At 39.8% G+C, this 15,546-nt stretch overlaps 1 protein-coding gene across 3 annotated transcripts in view; it reads left to right on the forward strand.

The window, feature by feature from the left end:
• The window catches only part of Rusc2 (RUN and SH3 domain containing 2), a 53,441-nt gene that overhangs the window by 3,805 nt on the left and 34,090 nt on the right, over positions 1–15,546 (forward strand). Inside the window, exon 1 of one of the 3 annotated variants that reach the window (XM_070009394.1) lies at positions 11,764–12,001. The exons of the other annotated variants lie outside the window; for them this stretch is intronic. The gene's annotated coding sequence lies outside the window, so the exon portion shown is untranslated. Of the gene's footprint in view, positions 1–11,763; positions 12,002–15,546 lie in introns of those variants that run through there. 3 annotated transcript variants of the gene reach the window in all.

Below are 15,546 nucleotides of genomic sequence, written 5' to 3' on the forward strand. Positions count from 1 at the left end.
GCAATGTCATGTTTGTCAAATGAATGTCTTGCAAAATGAGAGCACTTTTTGAATGGTCAGAGGCCAACATTCCTCTGCGACAGCTGGTGGTGGTTGTGGACAGGTTGTTAGAATTATAAATATATAATATACAATAAAATTTACCCCTTTTACTATGTAATTCAGCACATTCTCACTGCCATTATCACTGTTTCTAGGGCTTTTTAATTTTCTAAACTGAGATTCTGCCAATGTAACTCCTCACTCTCCCCTACTTCTCTCCCGTTAACCATCATCCCACTCTCCATCTCTTGAGTTTGACGGTGGTGGGTACCTTTAATAAATGTAAGCATATGTTTTTTCCCTTTGAGAATGGTTTATTTCACTTAGCTTAGTATCTGTAAGATTTGTCCATGTCATGGCTTATATTAGAATTTCCATGTTCGTCTGTCTGTCTGTGTATACAGCATGGTTTGTCCATTTATCTGTTGATAGATATTTGAGTTCCTTCTACATTTTGGCTATTATGAATAATGCTGACATGAACATGAGTGTATAAATAGGTTTGAATTACTGGTTTCAGTTTTGGGAACATGGCTAGAAATTGAATTGTATAATTTTATATTTAATTTTTTGAAGAACCACCATGTTTTCTGTAACACTACCAATTTACATTTTTTTCTTTTTTCTTTTTTTTTTCTGGTGCTGGTCTGGGGTTTAAACTCAGGGTTGGGGCACTGCCCTTGAACTTTGTACTGAAAGACAGTGCTCTACCACTTGAGCCACAGTTCCATTTTTGGCTTTTTGGTGGTTAATTGGAGATAAGAATCTCACAGACTTTCCTGCTAAGGATGGTTTTGAACCTCGATTCTCAGATCTCAGCTTCTGGAGTAGCTAGGATTACAGGTGTTAGCCACTAGTGCCTGGCTCCACTTTACATTTTACTAAGAGTGTACACTTGTGGTATTTTCACATCTTCCTCAGTAGTTGTTAACTTCTTTATTTTTTATCATATGTTTATTGGCCATGTGTATATCTTCTTTGGAGAAATGTCTACAGTCTTTCATCACTTTGAATTGGATTATTTTCTGTTGTTGAATTACAAATATTATGCATGAATTTTGAACATTAGTCCATCATCAAAAATATATATTATTTGTTAATGTTTTCTCTCGTGGGTTGAAAGCTCTTTTTTTTTTCTCTTTAGTGGTAAGAGTTTGAATTCAGGCCCATATCCATTCTAGGCAATTACTTTACTCCTTGAGCCACTCCTCAACATTTTTTGCTTTAATTGTTTTTCAGTTAAGGTTTTGCTCTATTGCCTGGGACTTGGCACTAGATCTTCCCATCTCTACTTCCTGCGTGGGTGTGTTACACACATGTGCCATCCTACACAAGAGTTTTTAATTTTTTAGAAGTCGAATTCATTATTTCTTTTATTACCTCTGTGTGTGTGTGTTTGTGTTTTATTTCTTGTGTATGCCTCTGTGTGTTTTGTGTGTGTGTGTGTGTGTGTGTGTGTGTGTGTGTGTGTGTAAGGGGGAGGTAGAGAAAGAGAGATGTTAGATTGAACCCAAAGATTCATGCATACTAAATGATCACTCTACCACTTGAACCATGCCCTGAGCCCTTCTTTTTTTAAATTTTGCTTTAGAGATAGGATCTTGCTAGTCTTGCCAACTTCTACAAACCCTATCTCAACCTCCTCAGTAGCTGGGATTATAGACACGTATCTGCACAAATGGCTTGCCTATGCTTTCAAATCACATACAGTCATTGCCAAATTTAGTGACATGAAGCTTTTTTCCTTTTCTTTTCTGGGCTAATACTGTGCCTGCTGAACTCAGGGCCTCGTTCACTGGACTTTTTCCACTCAAGGCTAGCCCCCTACACTTGAGCCATGCCTCTACCTCTTTTTTGCTAGTCAACTGAAGTCTCTCAGATTTGAATTTGTTCTTCTAGGTTGGCTTGGAGCCTCAGTTCTCAGACCTTAGTTCTCATATCTCAGTCTCCTCAGGATTGCAGGCCTGAGGCTCCAGGCACCTACCTGGCTTGTTTTAAGTTTTCTTCCATTTGCTTATCATTTTCTTTATTTTGTTTTTTTTTATTATGTTAGTATTTGATCCATGTTGAGGTAATATTTGTAAGAGATAAAAGATAAGGATCCAAGGTAAGATTTATTCTTTTACAAGTGGATATCCAGTTTTCCCAAAACCATTTGTTGAAAAGATTATTTGTTTCATGGTCTTGGAATCATTGTTGAGAACCATTTGAGCAGATGTTTTAGAGTTATTTCTAGACTCTGTTCTATTCCACTGGTCTGTATATTCCAGTGCTATTGCTATTTTGATTTTAATTTTGTAGCAAGTTTAGAAATGAGTATGGGTAAGTTCTCCAATGTTTTATTTTTCAAGGGTATTTTAGCTATTTAAGATCAGTTCAGATTTCATGTGATTTTAAGATCGATTTTCTCTTTCTATAAAAAAAGTTGGGATTTTTGATAGATACCTTATTGAATAGTTTGCATTAACATCTTAAAAATATTGTTTTCCAATCCATGAGCACCACATATCTTTGAATTTCTGTCTTTAATTTCTTTTTTGTTGTTGTTGGTGGTGGTGATCATGGAATGTGTGTCTTTAATTTCTTTTTTTGGGGGGGTGGGGTCCGGTCATGGGGCCTGAACTCTGGGCCTGAGCACTTTCCCTCAGCTCTTCAGCTCAATAGCACTCTACCACATGAGCCACAGCACCACTTCCGGCTTTTTTCTTTTTTGCTTATGTGGTGCTGAGGAATCGAACCCAGGGCCTCATGCATGCAAGGCAAGCGTTCTACCACTGAGCCACCTTCCCAGCCCTTTAATTTCTTACACTAATGTTTTGTTGTATTCTGTGTGCTGGTCTTTCACTCTCTTGACAAAGTTTGTTTTTAGCCAAGTGTTTGTTTAAATATTTTATTTATTTTTATAAGTGGAATCATTTTCATAATTTTCATTTCAGTTTGTTTATTGTTGGTATGTAGAAAAACTTTTTATGGCTTAATTTTGTGTCTTGCAGTTTGCAAAGTTCATTCATTCTACAGATATCTTGTGGAATCTTTACTGTTTTCTGCATATAGTATCATGTTATCTTGGAATAAAGATAATTTTTACTTCTTCACTCTTTATTTTGTATTCCCTTAATTTTTTTCCTGCCTAATTGCTCAGGCTAGGGCTTCCAGCACTATTGGTAGCAATAGCAAAAGTAAGCCACATTTACTCTTCTTTTTAAAATTGTTTTTAATAGTTATTATAAAGATGATGTACAGAAGCCACATTTACTCTTAATGAACAAACATTATAGGTTTGATGATTTGGCATGCAGGTTCTTAATTGACACTGAGAACAAAACTGTGTTTTAGCCTCGTATATTAATTAGTGTTAATAGTAGTAACTCATCAAGACCAAGTTAAATTATAGTCTATGTACTCCAAAATGAAAGTGTCTAATACATTTAGAAGTCTTTTCGGTATGTATGCTGATACTAGAGCTTGATTTGAGGGCCTCTCATTCTCACTCAACTTTTTCCCTCATAGCTGGTGCTCTACCACTTTAGCCACACCTCCAATTCTGACTTTTTGCTTGTTAATTGGAGATAAGAGTATCTTTAGTTTGTCTGCCTGAGCTGGCTTCAAACCTGGATTCTCAAATCTTAAACTCCTTTGCAACTAGAATTATAGGCATGAGCCACCTGGACCTGGCTGGCTCTTAGAAGGATGGCTACCAAGCACTTCAAAATTGTTGTTTTTTGGTGTGTGTGCATTTATTCATTTGATGGTTAAAGAAAAAATCCACAGTTACTTAATTTAACAATATAGTATCTTATCTTCTCCAGGAAGATAAGACAGTGAGATGAGATCAGAAATGTCTGTTGTGTTTTTGGCTTCTTTTGTGAGTTCCTTGGATTAGGGATCAATAACTGGGTGAGGAGAAAATAGGACCAGCCCATTGTAGCTAGAATCCAAAACTTATTTATCTTAGGATCCCAAAATGTGTTCATTTGAAGATACAACTAAATTATGTTATCCTGAATAACTTGTTTTCTGGGAGTTTTTTTGTTTTTGTTTTTGTCAGTTGTGGGGCTTGAATTCCAGGCCTGGGCGCTGTCCCTCAGCTCTTCAGCTCAAGGCTAGTGCTCTACCACTTGAGCCACAGAGCCACTTCTGGTTTTCTTTCCTGCCTGGGCTGGCTTTGTATCCTGCCTGGGCTGGCTTTGTCAGATCTCAGCCACCTGAGTAGCTAGGATTACAGGCTGGCTGGAGTTTTTGAGTGTAGAATTTCTGTAAATAGCTACTGATTTTGGCTGGGAAGGTGGCTCAGTGGTAGAGTGCTTGCCTCACATGCATGAGGCCCTGGGTTTGATTCCTCAGCACCACATAAGCAGAAAAAGCCAAAAGTGGCACTGTGGCTCAAGTGGCAGGGCACTAGCCTTGATCTGAAGAGCTGAGGGACAGTGCCCAAAGCCCAGAGTTCACCCCCCTGACCAACAAAAAAAAAACTAATGATTTCCTTTCAGTAAGATGCTCCACCACTTGAGCCACATTTAAGTCCTAAGTTTTTTTAAAAATTCCCAAAAGTACAATAATTGAAACATTTGTCTCTCTTATCTATCACTGAATAACAAAGCACCCTAAAATGTAGTAGCTTACAGCAATAATCAATGAAGATTGCCTGAGGCTCCAATGTCAACATTTCCCTAGATACAGTAGAGAGTAGGGAGTTCCCCAATGAAAATGGGACAGACTGAGAGAAGCTAGCAGAGTTGGTGTCAACTGTAGTAAGCTATCAATAGAACATTTTCTCCTTTTTTAAGTTGCTTTTCACTTTGGCAGCCTTTAAAATAAATGTTAATTGGAAAAATGAAAAGAAAGAAACTTTCAATACTTGAACTGGGAGAACATTTTCCTGGCATGCATGACATCCTGTGTGCAATTCCTATCTCTGGAAGTGGGGAAAAAGAATCAAGAACGAAGGGTGCTGATGCACACCTATATCTGTGCCTGGGAGGCTGGAAGATAGTGAGTTTAAGAGCCGTCTCAACCACTTAGAGGAACTTCCTGTCCCAAACAACAACAAACAATTGATTATACAATAGAAGTCAAAGGTTGTTAGGGTTTTGACTCAACTTAGAAAAGGAATTCTAGGAATGTTTTTGTTATTGTGAGACCTGGTTTCCCAGGCTGTCCTAAACTCCAGATTTTCCTTCCTCAGCTTCCCCAGTAGCTATGATTATAATATAATACTGCTCTATAAATAATAATTGGAAAGACACTAATATAAATGTTTTTCCTAGTAAATCAGTGATTCCAGAATAGAAAGAGGCTAAGAGAAATGCTAAGGTTATTTATTTTATGCTCTTTAATTGACTACTCCCCAACTATGGTTTAAGAGAAAAATTACCAAAATATGGAGCTGGGAAGGTGGCTCAGTGGTAGAGTGCTTGCCTTGCATGCGTGAGGTCCAGGGTTTGATTGCTCAGCACCACTTAAGCAGAAAAAGCCGGAAGTGTCGCTGTGACTCAAGTGGTAGAGCAGCACTAGCCTTGAGCTGAAGGGCCCACAGCCAACCAAAAAAGAAAAAAAGTACCAAAATATGTACTGCGTATATACATTCTCCAAATTCCTGTGAAGTTATTGGCCTTAATAAATATAATGAGCTATGTGGAACCAGGAATGAATTATAGATACTTTTTACACTGTTAGTCTAAGACCTATGCTAATTTGTTGACCTTAGTACAGAGTTAAGGAAAGTTTTGCCAGTTGTAATATAGAAATAGTTTGATTTTACATTTAATCATGTATGTATGTATTTGTAAAATATCTAGATTAAACCTTGGAAGTCTATGCACTTTCTTTCCAGTGAGTATTCTTGGCTTCTTTGTTCAACTTCCTCTAGACATGTGCTTCTTAAATTTTAAAATGCTGAAAATCACCTGGGTCACCCCTGAAATTCTGGCTTACTAAACCTTAAAGGAGGCCCCAAAATATTTACTACCTAACAAATTCCCAGGTAAGGTTGTTCTGTCTGGTCCGCAGATCACAGGTGTGTAGTACTGCTTACTCTCAGACCCCAAACTCAGATCTCAGTTCCTTACTCAGAGGTTCTCAGATCTGATCAATAGAAAGGTTTTAGGTTATTTGCTGTTTGTTCAGGGTTTTTGTTGTTGTTTTGTGACAGTCCTGGGACTTGAACTCAGGACCTAGGCACTGTCCTTTAGCTTCTTTTGTTCAAGGTTAGCACTCTCTAGCTTGAGCCACAGAGTCTCTTCTGGATTTTTCTGAGTAGTTTGTTAGAGATAAAATCTTATGACCTTTTCTGCCCAGGGTGGCTTTGAACCATGATCCTCAGATCTCAGCCTCCTGAATAGCTAGGATTACAGCACCCAGCTGTTCATTTATTTTTTGTTTAAAAGAAAAAGCAATCTGAACTAATAAATTGAAAGTCAAATGGTACCACTGTCATAAGAGTGTGATTTGGGATATATCATACTTCTTTAGGATTACAAATTTCTAATTTAACCTGAAAAATGCTTAAACAGATTTATCTTATGAAGATGAAATGGAGGGTACATTTTCCTTTTGGGGGCTTTTTTGTTGTTTGGTGGGAGGTGGGGATTGGCTATAAATTAGAGGCTGGCCTTGAACTCATGATCTTTCTACTTTAGCCTGCTTAGTGCTAGGATGATAGATATATACCAACAAGCCAGGCTTATATTTTTCCCCTGGAAACATAAATGTACCTATATACATACATATATATGTACATATGTACATATAAGTGTACATACATGTGTGTACATATCTTATCTATTCTTAAAAATAGTTTCTAAGACTATTTTGTCTCTTTCTGATTATTATTGAAATATGTGCTCACTGTGGGGAATCTTGAAAATAAAGACAAGCATGAAAATACCATTAAACAGTCCTTGGGGATGAACACAGTGACTCAAGGCCATAATCTCAGTTTCTGGAAGGAGAGAACAGGAGTATCATAGCTCAAGGCAAGCCCTGGCAAAAAGTTAGCATGATCCCATTTCAGATAAGCTTAGTGTGGTACATGCCTACAGTCCTAGCTATGAAGGAGCTGGATCATAGTCTGAGGCCAGTCCTGGACAAAACTCGAGACCCCCATCTGAAAAACAATTAAAAGCAGAAAAGGACTGTATATATGGCTCAAACTCCTCCTCCCCAACAACAACAAAATGAATAGGAAGGACGGAATGAGAGAAGGGAAGGATTAAATTTTGTTTGTCAGCCCTGGGGCTTGAACTCAGGACCCCTGCACTATCCCTGAGCTTCTTTTGCTCAAGACTATCATTCCTCTACTTAAGCCACAGCGCCACTTCCAGCTTTTTCTGTTTATGTGGTATTGAGGAATCAAACCCAGGGCTTCATGCATGCCAGGCAAGCACTGTACCACTAAGCTACATTCCCAGCCCCTAATCGCTCGTTTTTAATAGCTGTATAGCAGTATAGTTGTTTGAATATGCCGTAATTTATCTAGCCCAAATATGGACATTTGTGGGAATTAAAAAAAAATCTTTTCACTTTACTAAAAAACTCTAAGATTAAGAAATTCATAAAATAGGGGCATGCCTCAAATGGTAGAGCAGTGACTGAGAGCAAGCAAGATAAATGAGATAAGAGACCCTCTGTCAAGCCCTGCTTACACACACACACACACACACACACACACACACACACACACACACACACACACACACACACACACACACACACACACACACACACGGAAAGAAGAAATTTTTCTAACTCATTTGTTCATATCTCTGATAGTTTCCTTAAAATATAATTGAATTTTAGAAATGAAGTTAAAGCCTTTGAACATTTTAAGCTGTTTCTCTAGGTGGATCCACATTTCTAAATAGTATATTTAATCATTTCTTGATTTTAAACATTATTTTTGACTTCCTAGTATGAAAGACACATTAGCATTTCTATAACCTGTCTTCACAGTTTCTACTTAAATTAATTTTCGATGTTTAGTATGACTTGGTAGTCTATAAAGCCTTATTAATACCATATAATGTATCATTTTAATACTTGACTATTTTGTTACTTGTTCAGTTTGCTTTGTATTTGTCCTTTACTCTCAGATTCTTTGGCAGAACCATAAAAATCTTTCTCAGGGTAATTTCTAAATGTCAAATATGGTTCTTTTTCCTCTGTCTAGAATGTTGTCACCTTTCATTTGTTTAACCTCCTTTCAACCCTCAATTAAAACACCATTTTGCCAGGGACTTTCCATGACCCAGTCACTCTCAATCAGGTCTGCTTGTTATCCTAGAATTTTTATTCTTGGCATTTATCATAGTTTAAATTTTATCTGTGTGATTGTCTGCCTTTCTCCACTAGATTGTGAGCTCCATGAAAACAGGGAGATTTACTACCATTTTCCTAGCAATCATCTCCAGTCCTTTCCATGGAAATCTTTGCACAAAGACTGAATGACTAGCCTTGAAAGAGGCATTGAAGGAGGGCACTGGTTACAGGAATTAGAAGAGAGGCTAGGCCAGACAGACTTTTCTAAAGCAGAGCTGTGAGGCTTAATAACTATACCTTTTCTTGTAGTCCATGAGTGCCTGTGGAGACTCACTTTGACTTGTGTTCTGTTGACAGGGAGCAATTCAGGTAGTCATGTACCAAACAATGTTCATTGGGTAGGAATTTCTTGATTGACTGATAACTTGCAAATTCACTCTAACCTTCTGTGTATTCCCTTGGGATATTGCCTGGGATAGAGTCACTTTACAGATTACAGAGAAACAAAGAACAGAGCCATGAAGAAAGGTTAAAGAATTTGAGTTAGCGTGCCTGGTGAACAGAAAATATTGGCTTTGGGCTATGGCAGTGACATGGTTCCTGGCTATGAATTAATAAATTGAACCGTAGTATAGTTTCAAAAAAGTAAATAAGATTAAATAAGATTCCTGACTCACTTACTGTAGTTGTTATTTACTGAACCTTCATTAAATACTAGTCTTAAGTATCTTTTGTAGGACTCTTAACAACCTGTAAGAGTATTATTATCCCTCCTTTAAAAATTAATCTGAGGCCAGGCACCAGTGGCTCACACGTGTGATCCTAGCTACTCCTGTGATCTGAGGATAACAGTTCAAAGCCAGCCTAGACAGGAAAGTCTGAAACTGTTGTCTCTAAAAGATATACCAAAAAAGCCAGAAGTGGGGCTGTGGTTCAAAGGATAGCCTTGAGCAAAAAGGCTCAGGGACAGTGCCTAGGTCCTAAGTTCAAGTCCCAGGATTGGAAAAAAAAAAAAAAAAAAGAATCTGGGGCCGAGGAAGATAAATAACTTATACAATGCTACAAAATGTGTCCTTAAAAACAGAATCATAGCTTGATGTGATGGTGTGTGCCTGTAATCCCAGCTACACAGAGAATTGAAAATTCAAGGACGGCTTGGGCAACATAATCTGTCTCAAAACTAAACAGTTGTAAAGGAGGTACTGGTGGCTCATGCTTACAATCCTAACTACTCAGGAGGCTGAGATCTGAGGACCTTGGTTTGAAGCCAGCCCAAGCAGGAAAGTGCTGAGTCTGTGGTCTCCAATTAACCACCAAAGGCTGGAAGTAAAGCTCAAGTGATAGAGTGCTAGACTTGATCAAAAAGCTAAGGGACAGCACCACAGGGCCTAAGTTCAAGCCCCAAGACTGGCAAAAAAAAAAAAAAAAAAGAAAGCAAGTTGTATATCCACCATTTCATAGTTTTGTACATTGACCAGAAAGAGGCAAAAATGAATGGCCTAGAACTGGAATGAGCAAATCAGAGAGCTTAGAGGCATGGTTCCGGAGGTAGAGCCACCTGCCTAGCAAGTACAAGGCCCTTATACCACTAAAATAAAAAAAGAGCAAAGCACTATTTTGTTTCTCCATGGTAATGAACATTGTAATGAGTAGTAATTAGTCAATAGAAGTGAGTTCCTATACCTTAAATAAAAATATGTAATATAACAATGAATAACTATCACAGTAGACCTCAGTGAGGCACAGAAAGATACTCTGGTTTCCAAGGACTAGTTTTCAATTCAAACACAGTTAATATCAGTTACCAATACAGTATGAACTAGTAATTTCTCATTAAGAAATATGCTAATAATCCAGCTATCCATGGCTTACACCTGGAATCTTAGTTGTTTGGGAGGCCGAGAATGGAAAGGATTATGGTTTGAGGCCAGCCCTGACAGAAAAGTTCCTGAGAGCCCCCTCCCTTTTTTTGTATGCCAGTCCAGTCCTGGGCACTGTCCCTGAGCTTCTTTTGCTCAAGGCTAGTACTCTACCATTTGATCCACATTCCACTTCTGACTTTTTTGGCTGTTTTTTTGAAATAAGACTCTCATAGAAAATCCTGCCCAGGCTGGCTTCAAATAGTGTTTCTCAGATCTCTGCCTCCTGCTAGGATCACCAATATGAGCCACTGGCACCTGGCCCAAGGCCCCTTTTTAACCCATACCTGGACCCAGTAGTGCAGACCTATCATTCCAAGCTATGTGAGCGATTACGATTGGGAGGATCATGGTACTACCAGGCCAGCCTGGACAGCAAAGTCCACAAGACTCCAACTTTGTGAAAAGGAACCTGGATTTAGTGGGCACGCCTGTGATTCCAGCAGTGACAGGCCTACAGGCAGATCATTATCAGGCTTGTTATCTGGGTGGGAAGCAAGACCCTACCCTAAAAATAACCAGTAAAAAACAGAACTTGAGATATGGTTCAGCATGTCTCCTCAGCCTAGCAAGCAAGAGGTGAAATTCAAATCCTGTGCTGTCATGAGAGAGAGGGGAGAGGGAGGGAAGCAGGAGTGGAGGAGAGAGGAGAGAGGGAAATAGGAAGGAAGAAAAGAAAGAGGAAGGAAGGATTTAGAGAAGATGAGGGGGAGGAGCAGCTGACAGAATTGACTTACGATTTGTCTTTTGTTAAATCATAAGCTTCTGTAAATAGCTGGGCTGACAAGCATGCTCTATCACATCTAGTTTTCCTGTTGTTGAAATTTTGTGAGTTTACCCCTTCCCAGGCTACCCAGAAACCACAGTCTTCCCAATCTCACCTTCCCATTTAGCTCTGATTACATACATGCACTATCACCCCTAGCTGTAGGTTGAGATTGGGTCTCAAAAAATGTTTGCCCTGGCTGGCCTTCAACCACAATTCTCTGGATCTCTACCTCTTATGTAGCTAGGAACTATAGACACAAGCTGCCAGCACCCAGCTGTTTTTCTTCTTACTGCTGTCATTCCAAAGTCTAATTAATAGTTTATGTGTAGTCACAATCATTTGTTTGGCCCCTCCAGGTAAACTAGAAGCTCCCCCAAAGGCAGGCAGCAGGTATATTTGTTCACATAATACAGTGCCTGGAACTTCATAGGTGCTCAGTTCATCTTTGTTAGCTAATTTGTCTAGTCTTTGGGCAAGACGTGTCATAAGGTTTTAGGAACACAACAGATTCCTTCATATGTCTGCCTGAAGCAGGAAGGGAAATCCTGCCAGGGTCCTGTTGGGAGCTTGTGAGTTGGACTATTGAATTCCTCAGGTCCTGCCTCCTTTGGATGAGACCCCAGTGGCTTGATGTCCTTGTTCCGAGGTTTTGACTGCAAATGAACTATGCTGTTACCTGTCCCCAAGTGAACTCAGTGGGGCTGCAACTGGCAGTGGAGCCCAGGTTCCCCTGCTAGAACCACCCTGTCTCTAGAGCTGCGATAGTATAGTTGACCAACAGGAAATGCCAAGCCCTTTTCCTGAAATTCTGAGCAGCCTGAGGAGTCCTTAGACGCAGTTGGAATAGCGCCCAGTGAAGAGAAAGGATCTTATGTAACTTTACAGACTGCCCTTTTTTGGAAAAAACAAACTGTTCCTCAGCTAGTGCTGAACTTTTTGAGACACATCCTGCATTCTTTCCTAACTGATCAGCAGCCCTCATTGGAAGCAGCTACCAGGACAGCTATGAAGACTGGTGAGAGGGGAAGGGGTGGAGTGGGGAGAAAGGGATGGGAGAGGCATCGGCCATTCTGGCTGGAACTTGCTGTTCCATGCTACTGCTCCAGTCCCTGCTAGGCCGGGGGAGTGGGGGCGGGGGGAGTGGGGGAGATTGCACTAAGGTCTTTTCCTGCATGCTCCAGAGCTCAGCCACTGTATTTCCTGCTTCCTCTTCAGCATCCTCACACCAACCAGAGGGCCTGCAGTTATATTGTATAATATGTCCACAGCTGTGCTGAAGAGCATTCTTCTCTGGAGAAAGACACTTTTTCAATTTTGTTTGATGAAGATTCCATTCCTCCTTAGTTCAGTTTAGGTTTTAGGTTAAGGTAAGAGACAGAAAATGAAGAAAATAGACTTTCTCCTTAGCATGAAACCAAGGAAGAGGAGAAAAATGGATGTAAATAGTTATAATCTGCTTCCTTGTTTATAGTCCTTAGTGCTTTATGTGAAGTTGTAGTCTCAAATGTTCTGTAAGGATAACCATCAAGTTTGAATCTACCTGTGAAGTATTATGCTAATTCAAGATAAATAAAACTGGGGAAGTCTGATGGTTGAATTAGCTAGACGGGTGGAGGGGAAAAGCCCAGTCCATGTAGACGTGTAGTGCAGACTGCAGGCAGAAGGAGGCACTGAGTTCAGATTTTATAGAAAGCTGTTGAAGAACTATTTAAATAATACATAATTGAGCATATTAATGGGATAAAGTGTGACATTTCAATATATGTATATGGTGCGTAAGGCTCAGATCAGAGTAATTTGGCATATCCATCACCTTAAACATTTATGAGTTCCTTGTGTTGGAAATAGTCAAAAATCTTCTCTACTAGGGGCTGGGAAGGTGGCTCAGTGGTAGAGTGCTTGCCTTGCATGCATGAGGCCCTGGGTTCGATTCCTCAGCACCACATAAGCAGGGGGGAAAAAAGCCAGAAGTGGTGCTGTGGCTCAAGTGGTAGAGCGCTAGCCTTGAGCTGAAGAGTTCAGGCCCACGACTGGACCAAAAAAAAAAAAAACCTCTCCACGAGTTATTTTGAACTATTCAATAAAGTATCCTTTTAAGGGTTTTTAAGATGACAGTGTTATACCCACGTGAGCTGAAACAGTGGAGTGCCACACACTGAGAACTTTGAAGCTGGCAGTCAAGAGTCGCTATCACTCAACAAAGATCTCTCTGTGCCCAGGGGGAAATTAGGGGGGCTAGGTGGATGTAAAAGACAGAAACTGCAAAATTTACATGTATGTAGTTAGTACCAGGGAGATTAGGTACTGACCAGATAATGAAATGGTCGTGGGGCTTGAACTCTGGGCCTGTGCACTGTCCCTGAGCACTTTAGCTAAAGGAAAGTGCTTTACCACTTGAGCCACAGCACCACTTCCAGTTTTCTGGTATATAGAGATAAGAGTCTCATGGACTTTCCTGCCCAGGCTGGCTATGAACCCCAATCCTCAGATCTCAGCCTCCTGAGTAGCTAGGATTACAGGCATGAGCCACCAGTGCTCAGCAACATATATTTTTTAATTTAAACAAAACTGACAGGTAAATTGTAAAACAGGACATCACAGTTTAACAGTGTGCTGGGTAGGAGGTTGTATTTGCTCTTTAACTCCAGATTTTCCCTTCTGGTGAAACGCTGTGTGGCCCTTCACTATAAAATTGGGGTCAGGGGAAGGCTAGGTATTTCAGAGGTTGATGTAAACAGACTTCATGTTTAAAGGATAATTTGAAAAGGAGAATCAAGTTAGAGATTGATGTCAGAATTCAGACAGTTGCTAGGTGCTAGTGGCTCATACCTGTAATCCTAGCTACTCAAGGAAATTGAGATCCAAGAATCACAGTTCAAAGCCAGCCCAGACAAAAAAAGTCCATGAGATTCTTTCCTATCTCTAATTAAGCAGTGAAAAGCTGGAAGTGGAAATGTGACTCAAATAGTGTAATACCATCCTTGAGCAGAAAAAATAAGGGACAATCCCTAGGCCCTGAGTTCCAATTCTAGTACTGACGCAAACAAAGAATTCAGCCATGTCATAATTATAGATCGTTTGGTCTTTAGTAGCAATAGATATAGAGAAAAGTAGGTAGAATCAATAGGACATGATGATTGTTGGGATGTGGTAAAATGCCTTGTAGTAAAACTAAATATGACAGAACTAGATATGACAGAAAATAGATGGAAGTTTATTTTGTTTCTCAACAACAATAAAAATCCAGCCCTGGGCTGGTATAGCAGCTCCATGTTTCTGAAGACCTAGATCTATGCTAGGTGCTGTTGGCTAAAGCCAAAAGTTCTCAAAACTCCTTTTCAACAGATGGAATCTGTGAGAGTTCATTTTAACAAAAGAAGCTGAGTGTAGTGGTACCTACATGTGACTCCAACTGAGATGGTTACTCCATCACAGGTCCAGTGCACACTTGGGCAGGAAGTAATACCCCCATCTCAAAATATCCAACACAAAAGAGAACTGGAGGTTTGATTCAGTGGTAGAGCACATACCAAGCAAGCAGAAAGGCCTCTCAGTTTTTGTGCTGCTGGCCCTAGGCTAGTATGGCTCTAGGTAGGAGCTGTAACCACCCTGGTAGCAGCAGGAAAGGGGAAGGGAATCAGGGGGATGTGCTGTTCACACTGCCAGAAGTTCTGTGCAATACTGCCACCAGATCTTAGCCAACTGGCCACTTCTACTTAATCACTGTCATGTGAAATTGACATGATTGTGGTCTTAAGTATCTTGTTATTCACTAATATTCAGATTATAGAAAAGAGCAGACCAACAGACTGCTGCCATTTAGAACAAAGTCTAAGCAGACCCCAATGTAAGGTAACTGCTTGTTGTTCTTCGCCACCTATTAACAATGTTAGACTAGAAAGAGCAAGGGTTCTGAGTGAGTCAGACAAAAGAGTTCCAAGTCTAACTTCTCTTTCTAGTTTCTGAGAGCTTGGATAAAGTTAATCCCAGCAAGAGTCACAATTAGAAATGTATTTATGGCAAACAGCACAATGAATAGCATAATAGATAATATTATGTCATTTGTTTTCTTCTTAGCTCATGTTGTATGAGGAGGTTTAACTCCCTAGATGCATCATCATTTGTACACCCTTCATAGGTTGCTTCTACAGTAGTAACTTTTTTAATATAGTTTCTGTGGTCACAGTCAGACCTACTTCTTTGCTCAAAGTGAACTCACCCCTACCCCAAAACCAGTCATCCACATTTACTGTCCCAAGACTATCTTCCTGCAGAAATTTTCTTACCATCTACAACTCAATCATATATGGAAGTGGAGGAGGGGATGGAGACTGAGCTAACTCAAGTATGGATTTGGAACCTGGGAACAGTGGGGGGAAAGTGGAAGGAAAGACTTAAGAGAGCATAGAATAGTATTCTAAGCAGATACGGAAAGATAAAAATGCTTTATTGTTCATTCTGCCCTCCACAATGAAAATGCAATAGACTAAATTCCACAGATGCTTTAGAAGTGCTTTATGTGAAGGAAAATAGACAGTCTGCCAGATCCAATGCAAATAA

The sequence above is a fragment of the Dipodomys merriami genome, unplaced genomic scaffold (genome assembly GCF_024711535.1).
Source record: "Dipodomys merriami isolate MVZ:Mamm:240054 unplaced genomic scaffold, mDipMer1.0.p SCAF_11, whole genome shotgun sequence".
Taxonomy (NCBI): domain Eukaryota; kingdom Metazoa; phylum Chordata; class Mammalia; order Rodentia; family Heteromyidae; genus Dipodomys; species Dipodomys merriami.